Raw genomic sequence first — 6,224 nt, 5'->3', positions numbered from 1 at the left:
CAATGTTTCCTAAAAATGATTTAGCAGTGAAGTTTGCAAAAGGCCCCCTAGATGGTATCTCTCCATATAGCTTGTTGAAAGACACATTCAAATACTTGAGATTTGGAAGTGCCTCAAGAGACTTAGGAATTACACCATAGAGATTATTGTTTGAGAGATCTAACATATCCAATCCTTTCAAGTTTCCAAAAGATGGTGAAATGCCTCCTTGAAATGCGTTCTTTGACAAGTCAAGATAATTTAGGCTTTCAAAAGCTCCAATTATGCTTGGAATATTTCCAGTAATTTGGTTTTGAGATAGATCGACATATTCAATAGTAATCGATTTTTTCATGTTTGGAGACAAGTATCCCCCAAGGAAATTCAACGATAGTTGCAAAACCAGTAAATTTTCAAGGCTCCATAAATTTAATGGTATTGATGATTCCAGTCTATTAGAACTAAGGTTCAGCCAATGTAATCGACTAAGATCTGCAATGCAATTTGGGATAGATCCAGAGATTTTGTTATTTGAGACATATAACTTGCCTAAATTCTTTAACTGACATACATCTTCTGGAATGAATCCTTCAATCTTATTATCATCAAGAAACAATCTTTGCAACCTCTCCAATCCCCCAATTGTTGACGGTATGTTTCCGGTCAAATTGTTATCGCCTAAAGCAAGCAAGTTCAAGCCTTTTAAGGAACCGATTTCCATAGGAATATGACCTTTTATTTGGCTTTGTTCTGCAATAAATTCTTGAAGGGAAACTGAAAAGTTTCCAATGGAATTTGGAATTTTAATATCCAAGGGATTGTAAGATATGGACAGGGATTTCAAAAATCTACAATTAGATAAAGATGAAAGAAAATTAGGCTCTTGATCTCCAGGCTCCCCTGTTAGTTGATTGGTATCCAAAGAAAGGGTTTCAAGGTACTTTAAGTTTCCAAGGCTTTTTGGTATTGGTCCAGAGAGCATGTTGTCGGAAAATTCTATTAAGACGAGGTTGGAACAATTTGAAAGATACGATGGGAAGGGACCACTAAATTTGTTGCCACCAAAATAAAGATTTTCAAGATTTGGGCAAGAAAGCTCAGTATCTAATGGAAGATTTCCAGACAAGAAATTATCTGTCAAGATAATTTCTTGTAGAGAGGAAATGTTGAAATTTGTTTGGGATATTTCCCCCGTGAGATGATTCATTGCCAAATACAATAGTTTCAGATTTGGAAGACGCCATAAACTACTGGGAATGCTTCCTTCAATGTTGTTACTCTCAATGGTAAACGCAGTTAAGCTCGACAAGTTACTTATGGTAGGAGGTATACTACCGGTTAACTTGTTACCTCCAAGAGCTAGCCTTTCAAGCTTTTCTAATACCAAAAAACCTTGTGGAATACTCCCATCAAATCTATTGTATGCCAGAGATAAGTCTGCAAGCTCTCTACAATAATTCATTTGTGAAGGGAGCGTACCGTTGAATTTGTTGTGCAAAAGATAAAGTCCTTGAAGATTAGGACAGTGACTGCAGAGATCCATTGGAAGAGTTCCTGAGATGTGATTATATGAAAGACCAAGTAGCACCAGAGCAGACATGTTAAAAATGACAGAAGGAAATGGACCAATGAGGCTATTGGATTCCAAATTCAAGTATTTTAACGACGACATATTGCCAAGGGTCGATGGTATTGCGCCCATAAGATGGTTCGCACTGATATCTATGTTTTGAAGCTTCCGACAATTATGCAAAGTTGGAGGGATGCTACCTTCCAATTGGTTGTATGGCAACAAGAGTTTTCTCAAGCGATGAAGGCGACTGATCTCATGTGGGAGAGAACCACAGAAGCTGTTACTAGAAAGATCAAGTGAGACCAGAAAAGAGAGGTTACCAATATGTGGAGAAATGGTGCCATTGAGTCCCATGTAGGAAAGGTGCAAAGCAGTGACTCTTTGCCTGCGTCTGCTGCAAGAGATGCCATTCCAATTGCAGAAGTTTGTAGTTGTGGACCAATTAGCAGCCAAGACAGTTTGGTTTGGACTGGAAGTGAGTTTAGATTTGAAGGCAATGAGAGCTGCTTGATCGGTAAAGCTGGTGGTGGAAGATTGGGCCAAGTACTGAAGCATGCATGAGTACTGCACTAACAGAAAACCCAAGAGCTGGAGAATATTGAAGGGCCTTTCTATTAGTAGCTTCATGAGTACTGTATTTGCAAGAGAGAGAGAGAGAGAGAGAAATAGATAGAGAAGGGATGGAGTTTATGAAAAAGAAGGCGTAGGAATAAGAAAGGGTGTTAAGCGGCTTTTATAGTACTGGAAGTGAAGCATTGTATTTTAATCTCATCGCCCAAGAGAAACTTCAATCTCGTTTAATTACTCTTCTTCTAAGCTGTGGGTTTTTCCTCTTAAACAGTTTAGAAGAAGAGTAAACTGTGGGTTTTTCGGTTTTTCCTCTTAAACAGTTGGCATTGTGGAAGACTATGCCACGCATATTCCTCTTCAACACTAATTGGCTTTGTGAATGGGAAGTAATTCTAGCTGCAAAGGGATATGATGATTTGCACGCCTTAATATATACATTTCACTACAACGATTTTGACCATCAATAAAGATTTTGGGCCAACCATAATTCTGGATTAGGCAAATGAGACAGTGATACTATATACTACATTCTTATCATTTTGATTAAACATTTTCACTAATAATTTTGACACATATTTATAAATTTTTATAGATATTTTTTTGATGATACACATTATTTGATAAATGACTCAATTTCTATTTTAAATTATGTTTATCATATTTTTAGTTTGACTCCAACAATAATAATTATCGTGCTCCTCCGCACACATATTTTTTAAGTGTTCATTCCTTAACATGATAATAACAAATTATTATTGAATGAAATAATAAATAAAAGTATACTTAACTTCGAAATGATGATTTTTATGAAACATGACAAGGAAGAAGTGGTCAAGTTGTCAAAGAAAGATAAATGGACTCTGAAGGTTGACTGATTTGTGCATGCATGTTCCCAAATTTCTCTCCCGTCAACATAACCGAAGAAAACGACTCACTATGACGAGAGAGAAATTTCTACGAGCCAATTGGAAAATATGGCCAAGATGTTGATTAACATTAATTGCGATATAGACTGAAACCTGCATCCTGGTTTTTCCGTGAAGGCAGGGATAGAAAATAATGTCTTATCAAATACTAATGCGAGACTACAATCTTGGCCTGTGACTCTGTTTTTGGTCGATCGGTTACCATCACAATAAATTCAATTGATCTTGGGAGAAGACTGAAAATGAGAGTCAACATAGGAGGGACGAAGACCCAAAGTCTTCTGAGTAATTTGACTTGATTTGTGTCTTATTAGTATAAACAGGTGGATTTTCATGTTATTGATGTACAAAGCTTTTGTATATTCAACTTGATTTCTTTAACGACTTGTAACGTGATGAATATACTGTTACGTCGCTTAAATTTTTTAAATGATGTCATACTATATGTATAGGTAGATGAAATAAAAGGATTAGGAAGATTTCACTTATTGAAATGTCAAACTTTTTTTTTTTTTTTACATGTCCGCATAAGAGGGAGAAGAGAATTTGAACTAGTGACCTTCGCTTCATTAGACGTGGTCCCAGCGGATTGAGCCATCTCTTGGAGACATTAAAATGTCAAACTTTTTTTTTTTGACATGTCCACACAAGAGGAGGGAGGAAGATTCGAACTAGTGACTTTCGCTTCATTAAGCGTAGTTCCAACCGATTGAACTACCTCTTGGGGACTTGGCGCTGCTTGAATGTGTCTATATTATTATTGTCATTTCATATATATATATTGCATTCATTGTACCTATAAATTGACCCATGAGTAATGCTAGGTACAATTTTTTTATCTTCTTAAAACTGATGTGACTTTTAAAATCACAATTAAATTTTATATGAATCATACTTGAATTTTGATCAAATAGTTTATATTTAGCTTTTAGTACTGCAATACATGTCGAATGGTAGTCATAATTGTTCCCTCAACATTTTTTTATTTTTTGAACAGAAACCTATATATATTTCTATGACGAACGCTATGACAATCGAGAGAATATTTCTACGAGACATGACACGACAATTGGAAAAAATGGCCAAGATGTTGATACAGGTCTCCGGAGGTTGACATACATTAATTGTGTTCCTGGTTATGCCGTGAAGGCAGGGAGGGATAGAGGGTTTGTTGCACATCTTCCTCTGCCTCAAATTAATTCATATAAATTTGATCATAAGTGAGCTGCTCCCGATCGATCTCCAACTAAACTTTGGCTTAATATTTCATGATGATGCTAATTAATTATGATTATATTAATTTAAGATACTTCTAAGGTCTTATCATATACTAATGCGAGACTACAATCTTGGCCTGTGGCTCTGTTTCTTGGTCAAAACTTCTGATGTTATTTGGTGCGTTGTTGGAATTCAAAACGTTAGTACTAATATTATGTAATATTCCACTTGTTCAAATAAAAAAGTTGTTTAATTAATATAATAAGCTTGCTTTTCTTGCGTGTAGGAAAGGTTCAAAGCAGTGACTCTTTGCCTGCGTCGGCTACACGAAACACCAATCCAATTGCAGAAGTTTCTAGTTGTGGACCAATTACCAGCCAAGACAGTTTCGTTTGAACTGGAACTGATTTTAGAATTGAAAGCAATGAGAGCTGATCGGTCGGTAAAGTTGGTGGAAGAGTGAGCCAACTGAAACGTGCATGACTGCGCTAACAAAAAACCCAAGAACAGGAGAATGGAGTGCGTTTTTGTTTGCATCATGATGAATGTTCACGAGAGATCTAGATAGTGAGAGAAGGGTGAGAGTTTATAGAAAAAGAAGGCTTTTTATGGTTGAAGTGAAGCATTTCATCTTCTTTGACTAGTCGCTCTATCTTGACTATATAATGGTGAAGTGATCACTTAATTGAGGAGTTTAAAGTCACGGGTGATCCAAAAAGGAGGAAAGTAGAGAAATAAAAGGAAAAGAAGAGGAAGGACCGAAGGAGGGAGTATGTGGGGGAAAAGAAAAGGAAATGAGAGTAGTTGCGTGTGATGGTTTCTTTCTTTTATTTTTTAGGAAAAATTATAGTTTAACCCCTCAAAGTTGATAGCGTTTTTCAATTCGAACACCAAAGTTTTAAATTTTTGCAATTTGACAAATTTTATCCAAAACTTTCCATATTGCCCATAATTTTTATTTTTTTATTTTTTATAAAAAAAATTTAAAAAAATTCGGAGTGGCTTCTTTGGTCATCTGGTCATTTTTGCACCTCCAAATTTGTTTTCGTTTTCATTAAAAAAAAAAAAAAAAAATCAGGGGCAATATGAGAATTTTGGGATGATATTGGTCAAATTGAAAAAAATTGAAACTTTGTGGGGATGGATTGCAAAAATTGAAACTTTGATGTTCGAATTGAAAAACGCTGTCAACTTTAGGGGGGTAAACTGTAATTTTCCCTATTTTTTATTTCATAGTGTTGTGATTTTGAGTGTGTGAATAGTGAAGGATGGGGATGTATGATTGAGTGCGTGAATAATGAAGGATGAGATTATTATTACTTTTATGATAGTGTGAAAATCATTAAGTATCTTTAATTTCTTATTAAATAAATTCACCCATCTTTGAACGACCACTTTCTCATTTTTAACGCAGCACCTAACTTTTATTTTTCTCAGATTTCTTCTTAATTCTAGGTAACATGTTCCGTTCTTCTTATTATTTTATTTTATTTTATTTTATTTTTCTCTGGTTGCCGACACTTCCTCAATCACTCACCCCCTCAACATTCATGAGAAGGATAATCTTGATCGTGTGTTGTACGATGAAGGTGAAGTGAGTTATTTTTTTTGACATGTTCATACAAGAGAAAGGGAGAGAAATACGAACTAGTGACCTCTACTTTATGAAACGTGGCCTATAGCCAATTGAACTATCCCTTAAAGACAGGTGATGTGAATTTTATAATAAAAGAAAAGTCGTTTGACATATATATACAGACTTTGCAATTCAATGCTAAAATGAAAAGTCTGAGAAAAAAAAAAAAAAAAAAAAAAAAAAAGAAAAGTCTGAAACCTCAGCAGCCAATAGGGGCAGGAATAGACAAGACACTCTTTTATAAATCTTTGTTTTAGTCTATTTTTTGGTCTCTGTGGACCACACTCAAATGGTGATATATATATTTGTCGTGTTTTACATT

At 35.2% G+C, this 6,224-nt stretch overlaps 1 protein-coding gene across 2 annotated transcripts in view; it reads right to left on the bottom strand.

Moving 5' to 3' along the window:
• The window catches only part of LOC132162533 (aspartic proteinase 36), a 24,152-nt gene that overhangs the window by 10,797 nt on the left and 7,131 nt on the right, over nt 1–6,224 (bottom strand). The window lies entirely within an intron of this gene.

This window comes from Corylus avellana, chromosome ca9 (assembly GCF_901000735.1).
Source record: "Corylus avellana chromosome ca9, CavTom2PMs-1.0".
NCBI classification, from domain to species: Eukaryota; Viridiplantae; Streptophyta; class Magnoliopsida; order Fagales; family Betulaceae; genus Corylus; species Corylus avellana.
The sequence above is the reverse complement of the archived record's forward strand: the minus strand, read 5'-3'. Positions and strand labels throughout refer to the sequence as shown.